Here is a 13,347-nt window from a genome sequence, read left to right on the forward strand (position 1 = left end):
GCTGGCAAGCATTACCTTTAAAGCAGCAAGACAGTCACCCAAAAATGGAGAATTGCCAGAAGTAATTAAAATTTTCTCCATGTAGCGATACATCAAGACAGATAGCTATTTTTGCCGTACTGGTTGTATTGCTGAGTCAATGATAAAGTGACTGATAACAGGACTGCTCTTCATAGCCTGGGGGAGGCGGCAGTGTGTGCAAGGGCCCTTTGTGACACGGTGCAGCACAGTCACCATGGCATGGAACGGGACAGGGTGTCCAAGGGCCCTTTGTGACACGCGGTGACATAGGAGCTGGCAGTGACAGGAGCAGGCCACAGTGCTCGGAGCAGGCGACGGGACAGGACAGGACAGAGCGGTGCCGTGAGGAGCCCCCGCACAGCGCGCTCGTTCGTGTCCCACCCGGAGCTTTTCCGAGGCGTTGTTCCTACAGGTGACCTCGTGGCCAGACTGCGGGCCCTGGTGGCTCGTGGCCTCCCCGAGGATCTTGTTTTCCAGGCGCCTTTGAGGCCAGACTGAGGGACTTGGTAACTCGGAGCTTTTCCGAGACATCTCCATTCCCTGCAGCCGGTGCCCTCAAGGCAAAACCGTGGGATCTGGTGACCACCATAGTTTATGAGGAGTCTCCTGTCCTTGTGACAGGAGCCCTCAAGACCAGAGTGCAGGACTTGCTGTCCTGCAGCCTTTCTGAGGCTTCTCTGTCTCAGTTGCCTTTAAGGCACAACTGCACAACTTGTTGATTTGAGGTTTCTTGAGGCATCTCTCTTTAAGGTGCCCTCGAGGCCAGATTCTGATATGGCGGGCAGATTCCGTGGCCTGTTCAAAGTGTTCAGGGGGAAAGAAATGAGAGAGCCTGGAGCTACCCCAGCAGAAGAGCCTGAAGATCCAGAGCCGTTTCATACGCTGCAGGAAGGTGAGCAGAAGACCTGGGGCCACAGGGCTGATGGCTGCAGCCAGCTTGGCCCCATCCCATCCCATCCCATCCCCTGGGGACATGCCCATGGACAGGATGGAACAGGGGCAGGGCAGACACCCCACAGTGGCCGTGCTCCATCCCCTGGGCCATCCCGGGGCTCTCCCTGCCTGGGCAGCGCAGGGCTGGGCTGTGCTCTCCGGCCTCTCCCGCAGCCCCTCAGCTCTGTCTGCGCTCTCTCTTTGTCAGGTGCAGCCCTGGACAAGACACAAGAGCAGGAACACGGCCGTGGCCGCTTGCGAAAAACCCTGAAGGTACCTGCAGCCACCCCCACCTGGGCTGGGCCTGCTGTCCCTGCTCAGCCCAGCACCACGCTTGGAGCATGCCAGGGAGCATCCCTGGTTTCCCTGTCCTTTATTCTCCCGCAGAGGTTCCAGAAATTCTTGCGCATTCGGCGCACAAAGACCAGCGCTGCAGCAGCTGAGCGCACAGCCGAGCCTGACTCAGGGCTGACCGAGCTCCAGGCAGAGCCCGATGTCAGCTCAGATTGGGCTGAGTGCTCACAGGATTCTGAGACTGCAACGCACGAGGACAGGACAAAGGCGGACGAGGAAGTGACTGAGGATGTGCCCATCACTGGAGAGATTCAGGGCATCGCAAATACTGACACCAAAGCATATTCAAATGAATACTCACAAGACTCTAACCATGCAATGAACGAAGACAGGACCAAGGTGGACACAGCACTGACTGAGAATGTGCCCATCACAAACACCAACACCAGAGACACTGAGGACATCTCAAATACTGGCGCCTTGCCCGCTCCCACTCACAGTCAAGAACTAACACAGGACTATTGCAAGGACCCCTCTGTTTCTCCACAGCAGCAGGTAAGCAGCCTGGGGCCAGGCCTGGAGGCCTTCGAGGATCGTGTGTCCCCTTAAACCATGGTCACTGGGCCACCTCAGCCTTTGAGACCAGCACAGTGTGGTGGGAAGGGAAGCACTTCTTGGAGGAAGCTGGGGAAGTTGCTGCCTTGGACAGTGCTCCAATCTTCCCCATGCCTCCTCCAGGTGCCAGCCATTGTAAGGAGCATCCACCAGAGTCTACAGTCGCATGTCACTGTGGATGCCAGGCTGCAAAATGACATTGTGAGGCTGGCTGAAGAACACCCTTCTGATGTGGTGCTGACCCTCCTGCGCTGTGCCCCAACATGTGACAGGTACGGGGCCCACGTGCCTGCACAGCTCAGGGCCCACCAGCCCTTAGGGCCCATGGCCCTGCACAGCCTGTGCTATGGGCTCTGCCAGACTGGCACAGAGCTCCAGGACCCTGGGGCCCCTCTGTTCCCCAAGCCTGCTGCCAATGCTCCCTCCCTGCCCCTCAGGGCACCGGGGCTCTGTCACCTCGGCCCCCACAGCTGCACAGGGCATGGTCCTGGGACTGAGATGCCCCTGACACAGAGCTCTGATCCCACAGAGCAGCTGCTATGATATGGAGAACCATAGGATCACTGGGACAAGCTGTGGAGAAAGTGCTGCCAACACTACTCTGCGTGATGGAGGATTGGCCACTGCACAGCGCATGCACCTCTGATGGGGACGACAGGGACGTTTTTGCCCTGGCTGTGAGTTTCTGGATTTGGCCCCTGCTTGCCCCTCGGTCACCTCACCGGCACCTCTCCATCCTCTCCATGCCTCAGGCGCTGAGCTGAACCCTGGGCTAGGGGCAGGCTCAGGGGGCACCAGGCCCGCTGCTCCTCCTGCATCTGCCCTTGGGCCCTGTCCCACGGACACCTCGGCACTGAGCGCTGTCTTGGGCTGCTTCTTTTGCAGGCAACTCTGGTGATCTGGGTCATTGTCCAGGTGCCTGAATGCCACGAGGCAATGATACTGTATTCCTCCCGCCTGTTTGTGGCTCTGCTCTTCCATGTTGTCATCACCACAAGGCAGATGCCACCAGTGGAAGCTGGTCACTTCTGGAGAGCATGCCAGGAGGAACACTGCCTTCCCAGCAAGCTTAACAGGTCCCAGTCCTCCTGTCCTTCCCATGCCCTTGTGGCCAGTGCCAGTGCTCCCAGTGTGACCTGGGCTTTGCTCTGCACACAGGTTTGCAGTGCAGGCCATGAAGGCTCTGCTCTGCCGACTGTGCTGTGACAATGAGGTGCTGGCTATGGAGCGCAAGCGTGGCTGGGACACGATGCTGTGTGCTCACACCCAGCACTATGCCATGGGTCTGCTGGCCAGGTGAGACCCCCTTCTCCCCACTGCCCCCAACATTTGTGCCCTGTGCCCTACTCAGTATCTGCGGTCCTGGCCCAGAGAGCCTTGTCACTAAGGGCAAGCCAAGAAGATGGGAAAAGCCTGGGAGAGGAGGGTGCCCAGAAAGGGCCATCTCCCAGAGCACCCACATTCCCTCCAGGGATGCTGGGGAAAGACCAGAGCTCTCTGAGTCAGTCCTGGGAGAGGTTTGTCCCCTACCTCAGGGTCTTGGTGCCTTTTTCCCCCTGCCAGGGAGATGCGCCGTCGCTTGGTCCCTTTGTGCTCTCGCATTGCACTCCACTTGCTCCGGCAGCTCAGCAGCCAGGACCCATACAGGGATCTGTCCTTCCTGGCATTCCTTGTGGAGGTGAGCCTGGTTCCAGCGCTGCCTGGCTGAGCTGCCTCCCAGCTCCCTGCCCTCTCACAGCCACAGCTGCCTGGGACGGTTCCCACGCCCTGTGCTGCTGCCTGGGCCCAGCCCTGTGCGCTTCTGGGCTCCTGCTGGCCGGCTCCCCTGTCACTGCCCTGTGCCTTTCAGGTCCTCGAGTGCCTGGACTTGAGGGAATGTGGTGACAGTGTCCTGAAGGTCTTGGCAAGGCACCTGCACAGCCAGTGCAGGGAGCGGCGTCGCCTGGCGCTCAGAGGACTCATGGTGGTCAGCAAGGATCCCTTGATGGTGAGGGGGGGAAGCGGCTGATTCTGCGCTGTGAAAAGCCCCATGGGCGTGCAGGGCTTCAGGAGCTGAGGCAGCTGCTCCCAGCTCTCAGGCCTCACCTGCCCCAATGCTTTGGGGCAGGCCTTTGGCCTGTGGGCCCTGCAGCAGCAGGGTGGCCTTGCAGTGCCAGGGTGGTGTTGGTGGTGCAGCCGTCCATGGCTTCCCAGCACAACCTTGTGTTCCACACAGGCCAGGAGAATGTGCATCCTGTCTCCAAGCCTTCTGGAGCTACTGTATGATGCAGATGGAGAGATGGTCAGCATGTCCCTCTCTGTGTTCACCAATGTGCTCCAGCACAAAGACATCCTGGTATCCAGCACCACTGCCCCAAAGCTGGCTGAGGCACTCCTGCTGCTCTTTGAGCATGTAAGCTTCTGCTTCCTGAGCCACAGGCATTGGGTGCTTCCCAGAAACTTGGTGCCCTCTGGATTTTCAGGCCTTTGCCCAGGTGGGACTGAAATAGTTGATGTCGGGCTTTTTGTTTCCTCTAGGACAACAGCCATGTGCAGGTGCTCTCCATTGAACTCTTCAGCAAGGTGGTGGAATTGGTAGTGGATGAGGGGAAAAAGCCCCTGAAGTCAATTGTGAGCAAGAGCATGTATGCACTTTTACTTTACTGTCATGATAAGAACTCGGACGTGGCAAAGGTGAGGTTTTGTGTGATGCTGGTGCATGTCTGGGAAGGGGCATGCCTGCGTCCTGCCCTGGTGCCTCACGGGCTGACGCCTCCTCCAGGCCTGGGCACAGAGATGAGGGTCTGGTGCCTTGGGCTGTGGGGCCATCTCTGGGTCTCTGCTGCTCCCCAGGCCTCTCGAGAAACGCTGCTTCGTGTGGCCAAGTTCCTGAAGAGGAGGAAGCTCGTACAGCTGCTGAAGAAGCAGCCGCCGATGGATGTAGAGGAGTGCCTGGTAAGGAGGGCCTGAAGCCCCAGGCTCAGCCTGGAGAAGGCCCCTGAGGGAGGTGCTCAGTGTGCTGGGCTGACAGCTGTGCTCCTGCCCGCTGCTGCAGCCAGAGGCCGCCCGGGCTCTTTTCCACGCTCCCGTGGGCCCGAGCCGGGTGCCCATGGAGCCCCGGCCCGGCGGGGCTGCGGGCCGGCACCGCGGCTCCCCGGGCAGCAGCCGGCCCTCTGCCCCCTGCCCTCGGGAGCCCTTGGCCAGCGGCTGCTGGCCGCGCCTCAGGGCTCTGCAGCCAGGGGAGGCCGGGGCTGGGCGCAGGCAGCGCCCGGCCCAGGGGCTGAGCCCGCGCCAACCCTTCCCTCCTGCCGCTCTCTGCAGCTGGCACAGGACAGGAGCCGAGCGGCCGAGCACCTCCGCCGGGCCCTACGCTACCTGCAGAGCCCACAGGAGCCCCTGCGAGAGGCGGCCGTCACGTTCATGGGTGAGCCCCGAGCCCGGGCTCCCTCCCCGGCCCGGCCCGCCGCAGCTCGGCCCCAGCCCCGCCTGCTGCCCCAGCAGCGCCAGCCGGGCCCGGCGCCGTGCAGCCCCGCCTGGCCTGGGCATTGCTGCTGCCGCCCTCTGGCAGCCGTGCCCTGGGTGGCAGCGTGCGGCAAGGGCCGGGCTGAGCCCTGCCGGGCCAGCAGCCCGTGTGGCCACAGCGCCGGCAGCGCCGCTGGCAGGGAGCTGTGCCGCTGGGGCCGTGACTGGCTCTGTGCTCACAGGCATGGCCGGGCGCTGCCTCAGGAGGCAGCAGCAAGAGCTCCGGCTGATCTGGACAGGTGAGTGAGGACAGTGGGCTGACAGCGGGGGCTGCCGGGGGTCCTGCAAGTCCTGTCCTGGCTTTGCAGGGCTCTGCTCCCTATGCCAAGGGCTGATGTGGGCAGGGCACACAGAGATTTCAGGGACACGTAGGGGAGTCATGGCCAGTACCACCCAGCTGATTCCAAAGTCTCCTACTCCCTTCTGGATGCGATGGCCCTGTCCAGAAGCTCTTGTAGGATTCCCTCAGACCCGGGCTGTTGCCAGGGCTCTGTTCCTCTGTCTTTCAGCCCTGCAAGTCCGGCGGCAACGTGCCAGCCCATCCTGCTGTGACCTGGACAATGAAGCAGAGTTTCCCCAAAGAGCTGAAGAACTTGGGACGTCTTCTGGATCCAGTCAACCAGTGCCCCAAGAAGAGCTCCAGGAGACACCCAAGAGGACATCGCCTCCCAGTGCTGCTGGAAGTCCTGGCACAGCTGAGGCTGGGCAGAGTTCTTTTGGCTTCAGCCCTTTCCCTGCCTGTTGACTACCCCGTCCCTCCAGGCCTCATATCTGCCCATCCCCATTTTTTCCCTCCACTCTCCCTCCCTATAGGTGGCTCCCTCTCTCCAGCCCTCAGATTCTCCATCCCCATTTTTTCCCTCCACACTCCCTCCCTATAGGTGGCTCCCTCCCTCCAGGCCTCATACACTGTCCATTCCCATTTTTGCTCTCCACTATTCCACCCTTTTGATAGCTCTGCCCCACCGGCCCTCAGGCTGTCCATCACCTTTTCTTCCCTCCACTCTCCCTCCCTGTTGACAGCTCCATCCCTCCAGTCCTCAGACCCTCCCCATTAGCTTTTTTGCTTCCCAGATCATCCCTTTGCTTTGCCTTTCAATAATAAACAGTTTGGCATCTTCACTTTGCCTACATCCCTGCGGAGCTGAAGTAAATCCCAGACCCTGGGACACACAGGCCCTGCTGCCATTCTCTGCCACACCGTGTTTTGTGCACGGACACAGTGGAACGAGGGCAGGTCAGCCTGGAAAGGTGCCTGTGCTGAAGGTGCAGTTCCACAGCACTGTGCAGTTACACATCTTGCTGAGCACCCTGGAGCCCCTGGATTTTGGGAGAGCCAACCTGAGTATTCTCTGAATCCAGCTGAGAGGGATTCCATGGCAAGCATCCGTGGAGGGCAAAGGAGCTAAGAATGCTGGAAGCTTTCAAGAATAGCTTCCTGAAAGCATAGCAGTGCTCCATCCCTGCACAGGAGGAGGAAGAGGGCAGAAGCAGAGAGCATCCTGGCTTAGCAGGGAGCTCTGGGTGTGCCCAAGAGCAAATGAAGCAGCAGCACGGTGCCCGAGACTCGGACACGCGGCCGTGCCGGTGCCCGGAGCACTGTCAGGCAGTGCCGGGATCCCGGCTGTGCTTCTGCTCCCCACAAGTGAGGAATGGCAGCCCCAAGCTCAGAGCCAGTCAGAAAGCCAAGCAAGGGAGAGCAGAGCGAGGGCACCCTGCCAGTCTCTATTGGGCATGGCCGCAAAACAGCCCCTGCTGCTTCTTCCTCCGCCTGCGTTTGGGCTGTGCTGGTGGCAGAGCCAGCCAGGTTGGGCTCTGTGTTCCAAAGCCTGTTGGGAGCGGGCATGAAAAGCTCTGTGTGCACAGCAGAGAGACCTGGAAGGTGCTGGCAAGAGCATCCTGCAGGAACAGGGCTCTGGTCCCTGGCCAGGAACAGCCTGGTTTTGGTGCCGTGAGCACAGGCAGGAGCTGAGGCAGGTGAAGAGGCAGCAGGCAGCTTGTGTTTGTGGAGGGCCTGGGGCTGCACCTCTGAACCTGCACCTGCAAACTCACTTGGGGGAAGAGGAGCTAGAGCTGGAGTGCCTGTCCTGAAAGGACCTGAAGTCATTCAGCCTTGCCAGCGTGTCTTAAGGGTGTGTTGGTGTTCCCCAGGAAAGCCACACATTTGGGGAAACACCTTTGGAGGAAAGGGGCTTGCTTCTCAAGGAAAGCGCTTGCCAGGGAGCTCCCAGTGAGGCAGGTGCGAGTGTTGCCCTTTGTCTCTCTGTGCTCCTTTCAGTGCTTGAGGCCCATTGCATGTGGCAGAGGGGCATGGAGAAGGCAGTGAGGAGCAGGTTTGGCATCTGCCCGGACCTGTGCAAACCAATCCAAGCACCTGCAGCAGGGTGTGTTACCCTCTTTGGACAGAGGTGTGAGCAGGAGCATCTCTGTCCAGCCATGAGCCCTAAAGCTCTCTGTGAGACCTGTGAATTAAAAGGCCTTTACACACATCCTTTTCACATCTTTCCTCTCTGCTGTGTTTCAACTCTTGCCAATATGCATTCTCTCCTGCTGGTGGGGAGCTGCTATGGCCCAGGGCCAGCATAGAGCTGGGATGTGTGGGCCAGGCAGCATGGAGAGCCTTGGCTGACCTTGGTGTGTTCATGGCCTCAGAAAAGTCCTCCCAAGGTGTCCTGCTCGTTGGCTCTCCCTGTGCATCTTGGAGAGAACAAGGTAGGCATTTCTGGCAGCTGGGCATCAGCCGGCCTTAACATGGGGCCGTGTGGTGGAGCGAGCCCAGCTGAAATAGCCTGAGAGCAGCCCAGTGCTCCGTGCTCCTCTCTGCTGGCCCGTGAGCGTTTCTCTGCTTTCGGGATGGCCCTGGCTGTGTCAGGGCTGCTACGTGGGCACGAGAGAGCCGGTCCTGTCCCGCTGGGTCCCAGCAGTGCCTCGCAGCAGCCCTGCAGCCACGTCAGGATGCTGGCCAAGAGAGGCCCTGGAAGCTGAGGCAGCTGATTTTAAGCTTTTGCAGATACACCCAGGGGATGGCCAGCGGTGTTCCCTCAGGATACAGCAGTCCTGAGTGGTGTCCCTAATTCAAACAAAGCTGCAGACAAACACATTGTCCGTCAAAAGACCTTTTATTAAGCTAGCAGGAGGGCAGGTGTCTGCACCCTGTGGGAACTCAGCACATCCCTCTGGATGTCCAGGTTGCTGAGAACCCCGTCAGGGGGCTTGGAGACCCTGGCATTCTGCCCGCAACACCTGGAGGTTTGATTTTGATCCTTCCAACGAATTGCCAGCTTGGCATAGGGATGTGAAAGACACGCAGGTTTGAATGGTGCAGTAACAGGGTGTTGACAGGGTGGAAATGTAGATTTTAGGATTTTTGGTGTAGGGGTTATAGGGACAAGATGGAGGAATCAGGGCCTGTCTAGTCCTTCTTCTTTCTTCTTTCTTCTTCTTGTTGTCCATTTTCTGCTGTGATGTTGGCACTTGGGGATTGGTTTAGAACAGAAGTACACTGTCTAACATAGGTGATAGGTATTGGAAATTAAAAGTAAATATGATCTACGTAGTTTGCAGTATAAAAGGACGACACCGCCTCGGGGGTGGGGTCAGAGTGCTTGTTGCTGCCTTGATGTGCAGGCCTCGGCTGGGCAAAAAGACAATTTTGTAGATAAGAAATAATAAACAACCTGAAGACCAAAAAAGTGAAGAGTCCAGACTGATTCTTCAGAGCAGAGGCTGCTGCAGAGCCATCCCACGCATCTCGGGGCAGAGAACAGACAGCCGACCCCACATCACCCCACTAAAACGCTTTTCTGCCACTAGTAAATTTCAGGGGGTTGATGTAGGAAGTATATCAAAAATACCATCCATCTTTACTCTGCTGAGGTGTTTTGATAAGCAGGGGGTTAGAAATACATTCTGTCAGATTCCTGTACTTGAAGCTAATGTCCAGGTGCTGGCCAGGAGCAGTCTCCATGCCCTAAAGCAGCACTTCTTCCTCATGGCTTCCCTGCACAGGGCTCATTCCATACTTGCCCTTCGTTTTTCTGCTAGAATGTGTCTAAAGCTTTTTGTCAAGTCCCTCTCCTGTCAAGTTAGGCCAGCCAGGTTTTTCTTATGCTAACTAGTGCTAAGTGCTTCTGTAGGTCTGTGCTAAGTACTTGTTTACTTATGGGAATTGCTTGGGCTTATGTAAAACAAAGGCCTTGTTTCATTCTCCCCTTCTCTTTATCCTGATGCAAATTCTTTTGCAAGATCCTCTGGACAGTCCACAGTACATATGTACTGTTATGCTGCTGTTTTAATTTTCCACCACATCCATAGGTTCGTGATGGTTAGGAGGAGGGTTAATTTAGAATCCTTGTGTTCCTACAGTCTGTAGCAGGCCATGGGCTTGCTAGGGCGCCGTGGAGAGCAGAGGACTAAAGATAGGAAATGCCAAGTCATGGCAAGCCCCCGTCTTCCGCCTTTTGGACCCCAGCTTATGTCTCTGTAACCCCATAAGTCACTTCTCCTCAAGCCCTGCTTTTGGACAATTTCTGATCCCCCCTTACCCTGTATAATGGGCTGTTTTAGCCCATTCTGGTTAGAAGAGCCGTCGCTGGAACCCTTGACAGACCCCCAATAAAGACATTGCTGTGGAACTCCAGAGCAGCCTTCTCCTCTTTCAGCCAGCGTCTGCCTGTGGTGCCGTAGCAAGCAAAAGAGCTGAACTCAAAAGAGCTGATAATCGCTAAAGAGCTGATATGCCTTATGCTTGCTAAAGGCAGCCAGTGGCTGAGAGCTGCTTGGGTTTTGGGCAGTCTGTCCCCAGAAGAGGACTGAGCTATGCGGACTGTGCAGCCTGCTCGGGGCCAAAGCTGCTCCCAGCAGGAGCCCTTGACAACAGTGCAGGTAAATTGACTTGTCCTTCCAGTCTCTGGGTTTCCCCATTCAAAGGCAAACAGCTTTTGGCTGCCAGCGTCCAAGGCTATACAGAAGAAAGCATCCTTGAGATCTGAAATGGTAAACCATCCATATTCATCTTTTACTTTGCTTAGCAAAGCATATGGAGTTGAAACCACTGGGTGGAGATCTCCAGCTATTTTGTTAATATAGCCTGTCGGTATTGAACCAGACTGTAGTTCAAGCCAACCGGCTTCTGTACAGGTAAAATGGGTGTATTCTCTTCAGAGTCACATTTCAGTAACAACCCAAATTTTAGAAAATTGTCTACGATAGACTTAATATTTTTATGTTTTCCACTGTACGTCGATATTGTTTCATTCTTATTGGTTGTGTTCAAGGTTTAAGTTTAATGATTAGAGGTTGTGCTGCCTTGGCCTCACCAGGGATCCTATCCACTCAGACTGAAAGACAAACCTGACTAAGAACTTCTTCTGTGTCTCTTCTGATTTGGACAAATCTGTAATGAGAGCTAGACATAGAACTTGATTATTTGCTCATCATTGATTTTGATCTGAACTCCTCCAGGGGTAAACTACATTTCAGCCTGTTGAAACCTGTTACAACATTCTCATTTCTCCAACAAATCCTTCTGATGACGCATTTTGGGGGACGTAGGCATATATAAGAACTGATGTATTCCTGCTGTTTGTCCCAGTTCATAAGATTGTGGTTTTAAAAAGGATACCTTCTGCTGTTGACTTGTGGCTCCAATAACATTCACAACTTTACCTGGATCAATTTCTTCCAACTTTCTATCTAATACAAAATGTGTTGCACCCGCATTCACCTGACATTTCCTTTTCCTCACCTTTTCCCCCAGTTCTCTTTTGACCAGAGGGTTTTCTGGGGGGATGCCCTCCAGCCAGCCCTTGCATTGATTCAGTTCTGCAGCCACCTTGGGTTTGAGTGCCAGGCAGTCTCTCTTCCTATGTCTGTCTTTCTCACAAATAGGCACATTGAGTAGTCCAGAGGTTAGGGATAGGTCTCTGCCCACCCCAGCCATTTCTTTGTCCTGACGAGGGGCCTTTGGGTGGCTCCTCTCCAAGGGCTGCAATAACAGTGTTAGTCATTCCTTTCTCCAGTTGCTTAGGCTCTAGACAACTATGGTTTTTATGAACTCACCATGCTTCTTCTTGCAGTTTTTCTATACCTGGTCTTCTGTTTTTAATTTTCAGTTTCTGCCTCATATCATTAGAGGACTGGTCCAGGAAAAGGGAAACGAGTTGGTTTTTGCCATAATCATCTGATGGGTCTGGAGCAGTGTATTTAAGCATGGCTTCCTGGAATGGTTCAAAAATTCAGTCGGGGCTTCAAGAGGCCCTTGTTTCACATGTTATAGTGCACTCCAAAGTACAGCCTTAGGGATACCATTTTCCAAAAGAAACACATTCCCAGTACCTCTGTGGGAGTTGATAGTGACCAGAATTATTACAGTCCCAGGGAGGTTTTGTGAGAGGGCACGTTTCTTCTGTATTTTCTCCTGCCCATAGCCCGGCTCTTCCATCATTCCGTGCAGTTTTTAGTACCAGCTCTTTCCTTGTGTCTGTTAAAACATCTAGCACAGGATCTATATCCTCCCCATCTGGGTCCAGGGCTTTAACAAAGGTCCTGAATCTTTTGGCCATTCCTGATGGATCATCCCAGTATTGTCTAGGCAGAAATTTCCAGGTTTCTAAATCATCTCATGAGAGACATACCTTGATTTTCATGAGACTCAAAGGTCCCGTTGCCTCCCATAACAGTGACTGAATGACCATCCCCCAAAAAGATGGTGAGCTTCCTCCCAGCTCCTGCAAACGAGTCCAAGGGCAGCTTTTGTGGTGGGTTTTCTCTTTAATGGTTTGTTGTGTTATCCCCTATGTGATGGTTCAGCCTAAGTTGTACCCTCCTATCTTAGCTGTCTGTCTTGTGTTAAGCCTGTTCCTTGATCTAGGATGTTCCCTGATCCTCCTCTCATTCAGCTGTCAATCCCACTTTGTACCAACCCTTTAGTCTAGAAACTTCCTTGTCAATCCCCTGTTCCTCAAAGCTCTATTGGTCTATGCAAACCCTTCCCCTGTTCCTCCTTATTGGTTCAAACATTGGAGACCCGCCTTATGCTCCTCCATACTCCTTCCCCTATTGGTTGAAAATTTGTACCCTCCCCTGAGCCCTCCCCATATAAAAGTCCCTGTTCTCCTGTTTTCTGTGTCTTTTGTCCCTGCACTCTCCGCGGAATAAGGCTTTCCTTGGAACCCATACAGAAGAGGTCCTTCTTGTCCTTTACTGCACTGGCAGAATTCCAGCACCATGTCACAGGGGAATGCTGAATGGTGACAATACCTCGACTTCCCTTCTGGCTTTGGTTCTGTACTGGGAGTTCTTCCACTTTCAAGTTCTAGAGAGGAAGGGGGCTCAAAGGCACAGTTTTCTCAGCAGTATTTACCAGGCAGTTTGACTGCATTCCCTGTCCTCCCTCTTCCCATGACTCAAAAGGAGCAACCAAACCCTCCATCCTTTCCTCATTCTCTTTATTTTTAAACACCTTTGTCCTATGGAACATGCAGAACAACACCTTCTTAGTCCTGCCTTTCCTTTTGTTTTGCAATCTTTTTCCAGAGCCAAGGCAGAAGGATCCCTTGGGGCTAAATTAAAGCCACATTCCTGCTGCAATTCAGGGTGATCCTTCAGATAAACAAAACATGTTTAGGTACACAGCTTCATCTTCTTTTCATTCTTTTCACAAAAATAATAGTAACCACAACACGGTATAATAACTCAGGGTTGCATTTATTGTCTTCTTCTCCCTGTCTTTAAATATATAAAGGGGCCACTATTGATCAGAGTATTTATTGAGTGTTTTCTTAGTCTCTGTGCCCCCAGGGCCTTTCTTATGTTCTTCCATTGTTTCAATAGGCATCCCAGGGGCTTTGGATTTATTGGCTTGCTGGCTGACACCCTCTCTTGGACACCCACCCTGGTCCTTTCTTTATCTCCTCTTACACTCTGTTGATTTCTAATGATATTTCAATTCCCAAACTGAAATGTTATTTTTTTCTCTCCTCT

The sequence above is a fragment of the Ammospiza caudacuta genome, chromosome 8 (genome assembly GCF_027887145.1).
Source record: "Ammospiza caudacuta isolate bAmmCau1 chromosome 8, bAmmCau1.pri, whole genome shotgun sequence".
Classification (NCBI taxonomy): domain Eukaryota; kingdom Metazoa; phylum Chordata; class Aves; order Passeriformes; family Passerellidae; genus Ammospiza; species Ammospiza caudacuta.